This window comes from Hemitrygon akajei, chromosome 25 (genome assembly GCF_048418815.1).
Source record: "Hemitrygon akajei chromosome 25, sHemAka1.3, whole genome shotgun sequence".
Taxonomy (NCBI): Eukaryota; Metazoa; Chordata; class Chondrichthyes; order Myliobatiformes; family Dasyatidae; genus Hemitrygon; species Hemitrygon akajei.
In genome coordinates, this window is record NC_133148.1 from 12,034,558 (window position 1) to 12,050,677 (window position 16,120).

Sequence of the window (16,120 nt, forward strand, 5' to 3'; positions counted from 1 at the left end):
TCTTGTGCTAGCAATTTCAGCCCTGCGGAAAAGCCTCTGACTATCCACACGATCAATGCCTCTCATTATCTTGTACACCTCCTTCCTCTGTCGCTCCAAGGAGAAAAGGCTGAGTTCACTCAACCTATTCTCATAAGGCATGCTCCCCAATCCAGGCAACATCGTTTTAATTTCCTCTGCACCCTTTCTATGGTTTCCACGTCCTTCCTGTAGTGAGGCGACCAGAATTGAGCACCGTACCCCAAGTGGGGTCTGACCAGGGTCCTATATAGCTGCAATATTACCTCTCGGCTCCTAAACTCAATCCCACGATTGATGAAGGCCAGTGCACTGTATGCCTTCTTAACCACAGTCAACTTACGCAGCAACTTTGAGTGTCCAATGGACTCTGATCCCAAAATCCCTCTGATCCTCCACACTGCCAAGAGTCTTACCATTAATGCTATATTCAGCCATCATATTTGACCTACCAAAATAAACCACCTCACACTTACATGGGTTGAACTCCATCTGCCACTTCTCAGCCTAGTTTTGCATCCTATCAATGTCCTACTGTAACATCTGACAGCCCTCCACACTATCCACAACACTCCCAACCTTTGTGTCATCAGCAAATTTACTAACCCATCCCTCCACTTCCTCATCCCGGTCATTTATAAAAATCACAAAGAGTAGGGGTCCCAAAACAGATCCCTGAGGCACACCACTGGTCATCGGCCTCCATGCAGTATATGACCTGTCTACAACCACTCTTTGCCTTCTGTGGCCAAGCCAGTTCTGGATCCACAAAGCAATGTTCCCTTGGATCCCATGCCTCCTTACTTTCCCAATAAGCCTTGCATGGGGTACCTTATCAAATGCCTTGCTAAAATCCATATACACTACATCTACTGCTCTTCCTTCATCAATGTGTTTAGTCACATCCTCAAAAAATTCAATCAGGCTCGTAAGGCACAACCTGCCTTTGACAAAGCCATGCTGACTACCCCTAATCATATTATGCCTCTCCAAATGTTCATAACTCCTTCCTCTCAGGATCTTCTCCATCAGCTCACCAACCACTGAAGTAAGACTCACTGGTCTACAATTTCCTGGGCTATCTCTACTCCCATTCTTGAATAAGGGAACAACATCCACAATGCTCCAATCCACCAGAACCTCTCCCGTCTCCATTGATGATGCAAAGATCATTGCCAGAGGCTCAGCAATCTCCTCCCTCACTTCCCACAGTAGCCTGGGGTACATCCCCTCCGGTCCTGGTGACTTATCCAACTTGATGCTTTCCATCAGAAGGGAGGGAGGCAGAAGAATGGAAGAATGCAGTTAGCCTGACTTCAGTGGTTGGGAAGATGTTGGACTCCATTATTAAGGATTATATTTCAGATTCAGTTTATTGTCATTTAGAAACCACAAATGCAATGCAGTTAAAAAATGAGATAACGTTCCTCCAGAATGATATCACAAAAGCATATGACACAACAGACTACACCAGAAAATCCACATAACGTTTGGCAATCCCCAATCCAGAGTCCGGAGAGGCTGCTGTGTATTAATATTGCGCTACCATCTTAACACGTTCCCCGGAAAGCAGCTCCAAATCCACCAGACAAAACAAGACCAAAAACTAAAGCTACAAGACCTGCACAAAACCACATAAATACAACATATAGTTACAACAGTGCAAACAATAGCATAATTGATAAAAAAAACAGACCATGGGCACAGTAAAAATAGTCCAAAGATCTTAAAAGACTATAAGTTCGAAAGAAACCACCACACAGTTTCCACAAGTCCTCAGGGTTCCGAGAGACTCGTCATCCCACGCCGGCGGCAGAAGGGAATACCCCCGCTATGGACTTCCACGGCGCCGCCCGACTCAGCCTCACAGACGCAGCACACACTGAAAGCGACCTGACCACAGCGGACTCCGTGTCCGTTGAACCTCTGAGCCGACGACCATCCCTTCCGGCACAGCTTCTCCGAGCACCATCCTCTGCCGAGCGTAATAAGACGGCTCCGCCAACGGCCATCGGCAACGCGACCCCGAGGACTGGGGGCCTGTTCTTCCCAGCAGAGACCTGGACCTCACAACAGCAGCAGCAACGAAGAAGGTCTTCCTGGAATTTCCCAATGTTCCTCCGTGCCCCCACGTCCGTTTTCAATTGATTATGATTGCGCACGGCACCCCCCTTCACAAATAACAGATGATAAGCTCCGGAGTGATTTCGGGGTACAGGTCAAAGTCAGCATTGTTTCCTTAAAGGAGAAACCTTGCCTGACAACTCTGTTGCAATTCTTTGAGGAAATAACAGGCAAGATAGACAGTGGATATTATTTACATGGATTTTCAGATGGCTACACATGATGTCACTTAAGAAGAGTGGGAATAGAGGGAGCCTTTTCAGGTTGGCTGCTGGTAACGAGTGGTGTTCCTCAGGAAACCACTCTTAGGACAGCTTCTTTTGAAGTTATATGTGAATGACTTTTTAGATGGAATTGATGTCTTTGTGGACAAGTTTGCAGCTGATCCCAAGAAAGGTGAAGAGGCAAGTAGTGCTGAGGAAGTGGCAACTCTTCAGAATGGCATATATAGATTGGGCAAAGAAGTGGCAGATGGAATATAGTGCAGGGAAGTACTTTGGTAAAAGGATAAAAGTTTAGAGCATATTCTAAATGGGGAGAAAATTCAAAAATTACTAAGTAGAAACTGAGTAAATGCATCTCCAGGCTTTCATATTTTTCATTTGATTAGTTTCTGAAGTTACAAAACATAACAGTGCCAAAGAAGTTGTTTTAAAATGAACCCAAGGCAACTATGTACATACCTGTTGAAGTATGGCATATTTTCTTCAGGAGAGAGAGAGAGAGAGACAGACATTTGAGTTTAAGAAAAAGTGCAGCACATTTTTTTCTTTGCAAGTGGAGAAAGACGGTCAATTTAAAAAAATGCAGAAAATGCACAAAATGCGTGGGTTCATAACAGTTTACAAACAGTGATAACAATCAATTTTAAAAAAAGCAGAAATGGCTGGCTGCATCAGAAAAATAGGTGTGCACAACAGATAGCTGGATGGTGCATACACTGAACAAATTGAGCAGTATTTTGAAGCAAATGAAATAGCCAATGAAAAGTGAGTGTCAGTGTTACGGAGTGCGATAGTGGAAAAGCATACAATTTGCTTAGAGGTTTAACTGCTCCAAACAAACCAACCGTAATGATCTTTGCTGATATCATGACCAGATTGCAGGAATATGTAGAAGTGAAACCATTATTGATTGGAGAATACTTCATAAGTTTCATAAGCAGAATCAAAATAGAGGGAGGTCTGTTTCAGTGTACATGGCCCAATTGTAGAAATTGTCTGAGCATTGTCTGTTCAGTGATGGACTTAATGGTGCACTGAGAAATCATTTAGTTTGTGGAATTTGCTAGGAAGCATTGAAACAGAACCCACACTTAAAGCAAAGGTTGAAATTGCTGTACCAATACCAATGGAAACAGTTGAGTTGCAGTCAGGAATGAAAGTGAGCATAAACAAAATTGCACCCTCTAAGCAGAACTGAACAAATTGTTTTATTGTTGGGTCAGGGGCAAAAAGTGAAACTTTAAAAAAATGCAACAAAATAGGACACATGCAAAAAGCATGTCAGGCAGACAAAATAAATGAACGATGAAGGGAAGAGAACAAAAAAAAAGTAGTCAAAACAGATTCAAAAAGAACTGTTTGAAAAAGTCTGTTAATAATGAGGGTGACACAGGGACTGGGTAGCCTTGAGATCTGTACAATGGAAAAACTGACAAAAGACAAGTAATATGATTTACACCAGAAGTGAATGTCAAATTAATTAAAATTGAATTGGACATTGGTTCAGCTGTTTCAGTTGTTGCACAAAATTAGTTTGAACAGCATTTCAAAGACATTGAATTGAAGCCTGCAGTTATTCAACTAAGAACTTATACCGGATAAAAGATAACTCCTGTGGGAATGACATTAATAACAGTAAAATACAACAACCAAGAAACCACATTGGGATTGCATGTGGTAAAAATAGAAAGGCTAGACAACTATAACTAGATAGCAGGTTCATGAATTATTCATGTGCCATATCTCCTGCAATAGAGTCAAGTGAAAGTGAATTAAGAAAGGTACAGCATGTTACCACATCAACTGAAAGGATTACTTTGGAAAACACAAGCATGTGAAGGGTAAAATAGTATTAAATGAAAATGCCACACCCAAGTTTTACAAAGCCTATCTGGTTCCTTATTCTAGCCGTGATAAAGTAGTCAGTGAACTAGGTCACACGGAAGCTGAAGGAATTCTTTCCGAGGCTGAATGGGGCTCATGGGCAATGCCGTTGGTCCCAGTAGCCAAGAAGGATAGGTCTGTCAGGATCTGTGCTAATTGTAAGATCATCATCAACCCAGTACTGAAGGTAGATTACCTATCCTCTGCACAGAGTAGAGGATACCTTTGCAAACATTTCTGGAGGGAAACATTTCAGCAAAGTGGACTTAGCTAAGGACTTCCTAGTAATCGAGGTGGAAGAATAGTTCAAAGTGTTCCTCCTCATAAACACTCACGAGGGGCTTTACCACTAAAATAGGCTCACTTTTGAAGTAGCATCTGCACCTACAGTCTGGCAGAACCTATGGACCAGGTGTGCAAGGCTGCCCAGGCATTCTGTGTCGCTGGATAACATCGTTTTTATTGGTGAGAATGACAAGGAACATTTCAAAAATTTCAAGACAGTGTTTTAAGAAAAAACAGAAGATTACAGGCTCAGAACATGATACAACCATTGTAAATTCTTTAAACCAAGCATCTCTTACTGTGGTCATACCATTGACACACAAGGATTGCGCAGAGTGCTGAGAAATTTCAAGCAGTAGTAGATGCCCCAATGCCAAAAGGCACATCACAGTTCTGGTCCTTGTCAATTCCTGTAACAAGTTCCTGCCAAACCTGGCTACTATGCTGCAATCCTTGAACTCATTCCTACAAACTGGGAAGAAATGACAAAAAAGCAGTGTGTGGTGGCTTTCCAAAAGGTAAAGGAAATGGTGACATTAGACAGTGAACTTGCACGTTATGATCCAGATCATCCAGTGAAGCTTGCCTGTGACACCTTGCCTTGTGCGTAGGTGCAGTCATGTCACAAGTTATGAGTGATTGAAGTGAATGCCCCATAGCCTTTGCATCACATTCCCTTACCGCTACTTATATAGATTGACAGAGAGGCCTTGAGTTTGTTTTGGCGTGTAAAACATTTGAGCCAGTACTTGTATGGGAGAGAGTTTACCCGCATTACTGAACATCAACCACTAGTGTCTATTTTCAATCCACAGAAGGGTATTCCATTGCCAGCAGCAGCATGAATGCAGAGATGGGCTCTGTTTCTTGGAGGACACAATTGAATTCAGGAAGACAACTAGTCATGGAAATGCTGATTGATTGTCCAGTTACCCTTGAAAAAGGAGATACCTGAAAAGTTTACAAAAGAGGAGATTCCTCTGTATGTGTACTCCGTAATGTAAATTGAAAGTTTCCTTTTTGCGGCACAGATGATCCAAAGGGAAACCAGAAAAGACCCCACACTGTCCCAGGTCTACATAGCTGCCCGAAATCCCTGGAATATGCAGCAGAAATTCCAGCTCCCCCCATTTTTACCAAGATGAACTTGCCCTTGATGGAGGTTGCCTAATGTGGGGATTCAGATTGGTTGTACCATTTAAGCTGAGAGCTAAAGGAGTTACATGCCGGTCATCTCAGCATGGTCAAAATGAAACCATTAGCTTGAAGTTTTGTCTAGTGGGCTGGAATAGATCAGTAGATAGAGCAGCTTGCCATGCACTGTTCCGGATGCCAGTACTTCCCGAAGATGCCAAGAGCAACACCTCTCCATCTCTAGGAATGGCATGCCTTGCCCTGGCAGAAGATTTAAGGAGATTTTGCCAGATCATTCATGGGCACAAATTTCTTGGATGCAGCTACAAAGTAGCCAAAAATGTTCCCAATGGCCTCCATTACAGCCTCACATCTTGTTGATGTGTTGAGAAACCTTTTCTCAAGGATTGGTGTTCCAGAATACTTAGTCAGTGACAATGGACCACAGTTTGTTGCAGAACATGTTTGGAATAAGACATATTACAATTACACTGTACCATCCAGCTACAAAAGACTTGTGGAAAGGTCAAAGAAACACACTGTGAGAATGTCAGCAGAACATTACACTGAGTCAGAAGCTCGCAAATTTCCTCTTTATGTATCGCTATGCAGTACACTCCACAACCAACAACACACGCTCTGCTATTTCTGGATCACTCAAGCTTGGATCTTCTCAAACCCTATCTCAGAAGGAGTATGCAAGACAAGCAGCTGAGACAATTTGAGGGCTCCTCAAACAAGGAGGTTTGGTCTTTCACTCTTGGACAAGCAGTCTTGGTGAAGTACTACAGAGGTGTTTAAAACTGGGTACTTGGAAACATTAAGGACAGACTGGACCACACTCCTACACAGTGTAGATTGCTTCTGAAGTCATCTGGAGATGACACATTAATCAGTTGAAGAGAGCAAAGAGAAAAAAGGTGCACAGAGCTGTCAGAACCACTTCTTGCAGTCCCAGTGTCAACCCCTACAACCACCACAGCGAAAGCCCCAGAACCTGAAATTGTTTCACAGCCGTAAGCCTTACCTGCCAAGCAGAGTGACTCTCATCTTGAAAGATGTCCCACAAGAGTAAGAAATCCTGTACAGTGATTAAATCTTTAGGCCTGATTGGGACAATTTAAAATTTACTATGCTACTGATGTCTATATTGTAGTTATATAGTATACTGTGTTTGTAGTTGAGATGTATTTTGTTTTGAGTTGATAGCTAAACAAGGGGGAGTGTAGTGTATATAACATTTAAGTAATAAATGATTAATGTTGTAAATACATTGTTTGATTGAGCATTCTTTGTTTCCATAATTATGGGTTTATGTAAAAGTATTTCAATGGTATATTTTCTCCTATCTTATCTAGTTCTATTCTAATCCATGCCGGTTTTTCTTCATCAAAAAAAGACGCAATAAATCTAAGTTGATTTGCTTTATAATAATTCTTAAAATTTGGAAGTTGTAACCCTCCTAAATCAAATTTACATGTCAATTTTTCCAACGATATTCTTGACATCTTTCCTTTCCAAAGAAACTTCCTCACACATTTATTCAATTCTTGAAAAAACTTCTGAGGCAGTTGTATTGGTAATGTTTGGAATAAATATTGTAATCTAGGAAATATATTGCAGTTACTTGGAAATCAGATTCATATTTAATTATGGATCATTGGAATAATGAAATATATAGCTGCATTCCACTTGAAAAAATTACTTATAATTTAAGAAATGAATATGATATATTTTTGAAAATTTGGCACCCCTATCTACAAAAGATAGGATTAACTATATAGGTCCTTTGAAGATAAAATTATAAGTTATTTGGGGAATATAAAAACTAAAGTTATTTTGAACTCCATGGAGCATGTGGGGATCCTCCAATATCCAGGCAATCTTTCTATCTTTTTTCTTTTTTTTTCAGATAGGGATCTAAGGGGGGGGAGGGTTAAGGGGAGGGGGGAGGGCCAATATTAATTTTTCACTATGCTAATATTCTATTCATTTTATGTAATTCTCTTAAAAATTTAATAAATAAAAAAATTTAAAAAAGTATTTCAATGGCATTCATCATTATGGCATCAGGTCATATGTGAGTGCTTCACTAGTACATATATCCCCAGGATCCTGTGTTTTCCTTTTGATTAGTTTCTGAAGTTAATCTCACAGTTACAGAGCAAAAGGCAAATGCAAAGCTAGCAATCATTCCAAGGGAACTAGAATATACAGTGGCATGCAAAAGTTTGGGCAACCTTGGTCAAAATTTCTGTTACTGTGAATAGTTAAGTGAGTAGAAGATGAACTGATCTCCAAAAGTCTTAAGGTTAAAGATGAAACAGTTTTTTCAACATTTTAAGCAAGATTAGTGTATTATTTTTGTTTTGTGCAATTTTAGGGTGAAAAAAAGGAAAGGAGCACCATGCAAACTTCTGGGCACCCCAAGAAATTTGAGCTCTCAGCTAACTTATACCAAAGTCTCAGACCTTAATTAGCTTGTTAGGGCTATGGCTTGTTCACAGTCATCATTAGGAAAGGCCAGGTGATGCAAATTTCAAAGCTTTATAAATACCCTGACTCCTCAAACCTTGTCCCAACAATCAGCAGCCATGGGCTCCTCTAAGCATTCTGAAAATTAAAATAAATGATGCCCACAAAGCAGGAGAAGGCTATAAGAAGATAGCAAAGCGTTTTCAGGTAGCTGTTTCCTCAGTTCATAATGTAATTAAGAAATGGCAGTCAACAGGAACGGTGGAGGTCAAGTTGAGGTCTGGAAGACCAAGAAAACTTTCCGAGAGAACTGCTCATAGGTTTGCTAGAAAGGCAAATCAAAACCCCCGTTTGACTGCAAAATACCTTCAGGAAGATTTAGCAGGTTCTGGAGTGGTGGTGCAATGTTCTACTGTGCAGTGACACCTGCACAAATATGACCTTCATGGAAGAGTCATCAGAAGAAAACCATTCCTGAGTCCTCACCACAAAATTCTGCATCAGAAGTTTGCAAAGGAACATCTAAACAAGCCTGATGCATTTTGGAAACAAGTCCTGTGGACTGATGAAGTTAAAATAGAACTTTCTGGCCACAATGAGCAAAGGTATGTTTAGAGAAAAAAGGGTGCAGAATTTCATGAAAAGAACCTCTCCAACTGTTAAGCACGGGGGTGGATCGATCATGCTGTGGGCTTGTGTTGCAGCCAGTGGCACGGGGAGCATTTCACCGGTAGAGGGAAGAATGAATTCAATTAAGAACCAGTAAATTCTGGAAGCAAACATCACACTGTCTGTAAAAAAAGCTGAAGATGAAAAGAGGATGGCTTCTACAATGGGATAATGATCCTAAACACACCTCAAAATCCACAATAGACTACCTCAAGAGGCGCAAGGTGAAGGTTTTGCCATGGCCCTCACAGTTCCCCAACCATCGAAAATCTGTGGATAGACCTCAAAAGAGCAGTGCATGCAAGACGGCCCAAGAATCTCACAGATCTAGAAGTCTTTTGCAAGGAAGAATGAGCGAAAATCCCCCAATCAAGAATTGAAAGACTCTTAACTGGCTACAGAAAGCATTTACAAGCTGTGATACTTGCCAAAGGGGGTGTTACTAAGCACTGACCATGCAGGGCGCCCAAACATTTGCTTCAGGCCCTTGTCCTTTTTTATTATTTTGAAACTGTAAAGGATGGAAATAAAAAAGTAATCTTGCTTAAAATACTGAACAAATGTGTCATCTTTGACTTTATGCCTTTTGGAAATCAGGTCATCTTTTACTCGCTTATCTATTCACAGTAACAAAAATTTTGACCAGGGGTGCCCGAACTTCTGCATGCCACTGTATGTTCCTCCATTGTCTGTGCGTTCATATGCTGGTATGAATGCCTTTTAAATCACACTTTCTTGTACTGTATGGTCCCCTTACCACACCAACAGTGGTCATTCCAGGCACTGATCATTTCCTACTTTAAAAAAACTACCCCTACACATCTCATTTACACTTTACCCACATATTTTAAAGCCACGTCCTCTAATACTTGAATTTCTACAGTGGGAAAAAGGATTTTCTTTCCTAGCTGTGTTTTGAAATTGTATGAGCCACTGTCAGTTTTCCCCCCAGCCTCTGACATTCCAGAGAAAATAATCCAAGTTTGTCCAATCTCTTCCCTATTGGTAATACCCCAATTCGGACAACATTCTGGTTAACCTCTTCTGCACACATATAGAATTAGATTTGTCCTGCTTTTTGTGAACGGAGAAAATCGAGGCGATTTTCCATGTTGTCAGGTGGATCCCAAAGTTTTAACTCTTCTGGAATAGTTTGGGTAGAGGCACAGTTAATTCTGCAGTAGCAATCTTCAGTATCACATCTGGGATGTTGCCTGCTCCTACAGCCAGTGCTCTTGCCCATTTTGTGACATCATTTTGGCTGACAACAGGTTTCTCAGTTGAATTACTCACATGAAAGAAGCTGGGCATGACACCCCACTCGTGCATTGTGGATGCTTCCTATTTTCCAGATAATGGCTGAGGCCAAGATTGGAACTCGAGTTTTGGGCTTTGGAAAATCACTGATGTCACTGTGCTCCATCCAAGGGGCTGTATCTTTTATGAATAAAATAATAATTTGATGATTAAGGGTCCATTACAGAAACTAAAGCCTTAAATCTTGAGAAAGCAAACCGTAAAGATGTGAGGCATGGGCAGGGTATGGTAGATAGAAAACTTCTTAGTAAAGAACGGCATTAAATAACTAATGGACAGGTTTGCAACAATATTTTAAGGCACAACAATCTGACAGGAAACCATGGGGTTTAGGCAGAGAAGTTAAATGCAGCAGTAGATTTAAGAGAAGTTTTGTAACATTGTAGAGGGCCTCAGGATGGAAATGTTTCAAATTCAATAAAAAAAAGACCAAGGAATGGGAAAATTAAATAACTGAGTAAAGAAATATTCATAGAAATAGAGATCTACAGCACATCACAGGCCCTTCAGCCCACAATGTTGTGCCAACCATGTAACCTATTCTAGAAACTACCTCGAATTTCCCTTCTGCATAGTCCCCTATTTTTCTAAGCTCCATGTACCTGCTCCATGCTCCATGAACAACTTCTTCAACAGGTTCGACAGCTCAATCTCATCCTCACCGCAGAAATCCACACCAGGCTTACTTCCCTCACAGGAAAATAGCCACTCACAGGAGACCGTGCCCACGCCCAGGATTACGGCTGCATAGGTGGAAGGTCAACTGAGGAAGATCTGTACCAGCAAGGCGGCTGGACCGGATGGAGTTTCCCCACGATTACTGAGGGCCTGTGCGACTGAGCTGGGAGAACCACTGCAGCGCATCTTCAACATGAGCCTGGAGCAGAGAAGAGTACCCAGACAGTGGAAAACATCCTGTATTGTCCCGGTACCGAAGAAACCACAACCAAAGGAGTTGAATGACTTCAGACCTGTTGCTTTGACGTTGCACGTGATGAAGACCATGGAGCGGCTGATAATACAGAATCTGAGGCCACAAACCAGGCACGCCCAGGATCCTCTTCAGTTTGCGTATAAGGAGAAGGTGGGAGTGGAGGATGCTATCACGTATTTGCTGCACAAATCACTCTCTCACCTAGATGGGGTCAGTTGTGCTGTGAGAATTACATTCCTTGACTTCTCTAGTGCCTTTAACACCATCCAGCCCAAGATCTTAAGGCACAAACTAACGGAGATGGGAGTAGACTCTCACGTGGTGGATTGGATAGTGGACTACTTGACAGATAGACCTCAGTATGTGCGGTTGGGAGACTGTAGGTCTGACACGGTGGTCAGCAGCACAGGAGCGCCGCAGGGAACCGTACTCTCTCCGGTCCTGTTCACCCTGTACACATCAGACTTCCAATATAACTCGGAGTCCTGCCACGTGCAGAAGTTCGCTGATGACACGGCCATAGTGGGGTGTGTCAGGAATGGACAGGAGGAGGAGTATAGGAAACTGATACAGGACTTTGTGATATGGTGCAACTCAAACTACCTGCGTCTCAATATCACCAAGACCAAGGAGATGGTGGTGGACTTTAGGAGATCTAGGCCTCATATGGAGCCAGTGATCATTAATGGAGAATGTGTGGAGCAGGTTAAGACATACAAGTATCTGGGAGTACAGTTAGACGAGAAGCTAGACTGGACTGCCAACACAGATGCCTTGTGCAGGAAGGCACAGAGTCGAATGTACTTCCTTAGAAGGTTGGCGTCATTCAATGTCTGTAGTGAGATGCTGAAGATGTTCTATAGGTCAGTTGTGGAGAGCGCCCTCTTCTTTGTGGTGGCGTGTTGGGGAGGAAGCATTAAGAAGAGGGACGCCTCACGTCTTAATAAGCTGGTAAGGAAGGCGGGCTCTGTCGTGGGCAAAGTACTGGAGAGTTTAACATCGGTAGCTGAGCGAAGGGCGCTGAGTAGGCTACGGTCAATTATGGATAACTCTGAACATCCTCTACATAGCACCATCCAGAGACAGAGAAGCAGTTTCAGCGACAGGTTACTATCGATGCAATGCTCCTCAGACAGGATGAAGAGGTCAATACTCCCCAATGCCATTAGGCTTTACAATTCTACCGCCAGGACTTAAGAACTTTTTAAAAGCTATTATTAATGCTTTTTGAGATAGTGATTTAGATGTATATCATATTTTTTACTGAGTTAAGTATTGTATGTAATTAGTTTTGCTACAACAAGTGTATGGGACATTGGAAAATAAAGTTGAATTTCCCCATGGGGATGAATAAAGTATCTATCTATCTATCTATCTATCTATCTATCTATCTATCTATCTATCTATCTATCTATCTATCTATCTACCTATCTAAGAGTCTTTTAAAAGATAGTGTTATATCTGCCTCTCCCACCTTTGTGGCAGTGCATTCTATGTACCACCACTCTCTGTGTGAAAAACTTACCTCTGACATCCCCCTTTTACCTACTTTCAAGCACCTTAAAACTATGCCCCTCGTGTTAGCCATTTCAGCCCTGGGAAAAAAAAAACCTTTGGCTATCCACAAGATCAGTGTCTCTCATCATCTTATACACCTCTATCAAGTCACCTCTCATCCTCTGTCACTCCAAGGAGAAAAGGCCAAGTTCACTTAACCAACTATCTGCCCTTCCACCTATCTACATATTGTCTGCAAACTTTGCAACAAAGCCATCAATTCCATCATCCAAATCATTGACTTAAAATGTAAAACGAATCTGTCCCAAAACAGACCCCTGTGGAACACCACTAGTCACTGGCAGCCAACCAGAAAGAGCTCCCTTTATTCCCACTCTTTGCCTCCTGCCAATCAGCTACTGCTTTATCCAAGCTATAATCTTTACTGTAATGCCATGGGCTCATAGCTTACTTTTTTTTAAACAAAATATACTTTATTCAAAAATAAATTAAGCAGCCTCAGGTGTGGCAGCTTGTCAAAGGCCTACTGAAATTCCAAGTACACAACATCAACTAATCCTTCTTTGTCTTTCTTGCTTGTTATTGCTTTAAAGAATTCCAACAGGCAAGACTTTCCCTTGAGGAAACCATGCTGATCATGGCCCATATTATCATGTGCCTCCAAGTACCAAGACCTCATCCTTAACAATCGACTCCAACATCTTCCTACAACTGACATCAGACTAACTAGCCTATAATTTCTTTTCTTCTCCCTCTCTCCCTTCTTGGAGTGATATTTGCAATTTTGCAGTCTTCCAGAAGCATTCCTGAATCTAGGAATTCTTGAAAGATCATTACTAATATCTCCACAGTCTCTTCAGCCACCTCTTTCAGAACCTTGGGGTCCACACCATCTGTCCAGGTGACTTATCTACATTCAGTGCTTTTAGTTTCTCAAGAACCTTCTCTCTAATTATGGTAACTTCATGACTGACACCTGGAACGTACATCATATGGCTTCCACAGTGAAGACTGATGCAAAATACTTATTCAGTTCATCCGCTATTTCCTTGTCCCCCATTACTACCTTTCCAGCATTGTTTTTCAGCATTCCAATATCCACTCTAGTCTCTTTTTTTACACTTTATGTATCTAAAGAAACTTTTGGTATCATCTTTTATATTATTGGCTAGCCTACTTTCATATTCCATTTTTACCTTGCTAATAACATTTTTAGTTGCCTTCTGTGGTTTTTAAAAGCTTCCCAATCCTCTAACTTCCCATTAATTTTCGCTTTATTATATACCCTCTCTTTGACTTTTATGTTGGCTTTGACTTCTCTTGTTAGCCACAGTAGTGAAATCCTGCCTATTTCTTCCTCTGGGATTTATATATTGCTTCCAGAAATTGCAGCCATTGCTGCTCCGCCATCATCCTTGCCAGTGTTCTTTTCCAATCAATTCTGGCCAACTCCTCTCTCATGCCTCGATAATTCCCTTTACTCCACTGTAATACTGATACATCTGACTTCAACTTATCCTCAAATTCCATGGTGAATTCGATTATTATATGATCACTTGCTTGTAAGGGTTCATTTACCTTAAGCTCTCTAATCAATTCCGATTCATTGCACAGCACTCAGTCCAGAATAGCTGATACCCTAGTGGGCTCAACTACAAGCTGCTCTAAAAAGCCCTCCTGTATGCATTCTAGAAACTCCCTGTAATCAGCAGCAACCTGATTTTTCCAGTCTACCTCTATATTGAAATTCCCCATGACTATTGTAACTACCCATTTGGCATGCATTTTCTATCTCCCGTTGTAATTTGTAGACCGCACTGCTGTTTGGGGATCTGTGTACAAATCCTGTCAGGGTTTTTTAACCTTGTAGTTCCTTAGCTCAATAACAATGATTCAACACCTTCTGACACTATGTCATCTCTTTGGGCAGAGATCAACCACAATGACCTCTATCCTCCTCCACTGGTATTATTCCCCTACGAATGCCAAATTGAACCACTACTCTGATCAAGAGATTGATTTGGGCCACCCTGCTATCGGACAGTTGGTCCAACTCTGCAAGCGCATGTGGAGACAGGCCAGGGCTTCTCTGCTGCACACCCAGAAACATATGCCCAGCAGACCGATCATCTCCACCGGTAGGCGAGTCCTGTCAATCAAGAGAAAAAAGTCTGGCTGACTCTAGAGATGTTTTATTTTGAGAATAGAGATCCACAAATTGGCCCCACGCTAAATAGGGCTGTTTATAATGGAGAAGGCTATCAACAGAGCCTCCTATATGCTGCACTTACCATCGTTCATGAAGATTCACCCAGTGTTCTATGTTTCCTAACTCAAGCTGGTGATTTAGATAGATAGATAGATAGATAGATACTTTATTCATCCCCAAGGGGAAATTCAATGTTCCTCCAGTATGATATCACATAAGCACAAGACAGACCAAGACTAACTGACCAAAAAAACCACATAATTATAACATACAGTTACAACAGTGCAAAGCAATACCATAATTTGATAAGAGCAGACCATGGGCACGGTAAAAAAAAAGTCTCAAAGTCCCAGATAGCCCATCATCTCACGCAGATGGCAGAAGGAAGAAACCTCCAACGTGGCAAAACTTCCCGATGCAGCCTCTGGAAGCACCCGAGCACAGCCCAACTGTGAGTCCGTCCGAAAACTTCCGACAACTTCGTGCCTCCGACCAGCCCTCCGACACCGAGCACCGAGCACCATCTCTGCCGAGTGCTTCAACCCCGGCTTACCCCGTTTCCCCTTTCTCTAGTCAACTCCCCCCCCCCCCCCATCTCACTTGGTGGATGGGCCCCTGATCTGTTCTGTGTGATGCTCCCTGGCTGGGTGCAAGATAGTGTCCAGTGCCTTGATCTTTCAATGGGGTGTTCTTGGGTTCTGGCTTGACACATCCTGGACAAGTCACTCATCTGGGACTTCCAGTGGGCACAGGCCTCTGGCACCTTGGGAGCTGCGCCAAGTGGGGAGTTGGGAGTTGTCTAAACCTGGATACTGCCACTGAGTCTGGGTGCTCTCACAGCCGAGCAGTTGAGAAAAGGCCGCAGACACGCACCTCGTAGCCAATTAGGTTTTCTTTGAATTGTATTTAACTCTCTTTCTTTTCAGTCTTGTATAGTCTTGATGGAAGAACAGTGATGGCAATGTTTCCTATTTACCTTAGTCCATGTGCTGGGAAAGTAAATTAGTGATTTAGATAGATGCTGTTAAAGGAATGATATTAAATAGTTCTAGGTTCTTGCTTTAGAGCCACAGTGATGGCATTAGGTTTTAGTTAGTTTGAGAATTTTTAGTTGGTGGCCCTGTTAGCCTAGCATATATTATTTTCCTTAGTTCAGTACAGTTCTTATTGAAGCCCAGTGAACTGTTTATTCTCTCTCTCTCTCTCGTTATTGCAAGTGCTTAATAAACCACGATATCTTACACTCACCGAAAAGTTCAAAAGACCTCGCTCGCTTTTTAAATCTTGCGATCAGTCAGTACAAACAAGTAGCTGCTCACGGCATCTCAA

At 42.0% G+C, this 16,120-nt stretch overlaps 1 long non-coding RNA gene across 4 annotated transcripts in view; it reads left to right on the forward strand.

The window, feature by feature from the left end:
- LOC140716379 (uncharacterized) overlaps positions 1-16,120 on the forward strand; it is a 75,575-nt gene that overhangs the window by 11,414 nt on the left and 48,041 nt on the right. Inside the window, exon 3 of one of the 4 annotated variants that reach the window (XR_012096287.1) lies at positions 5,351-7,393. The exons of the other annotated variants lie outside the window; for them this stretch is intronic. This is a non-coding gene — a long non-coding RNA (uncharacterized lncRNA). Of the gene's footprint in view, positions 1-5,350; positions 7,394-16,120 lie in introns of those variants that run through there. 4 annotated transcript variants of the gene reach the window in all.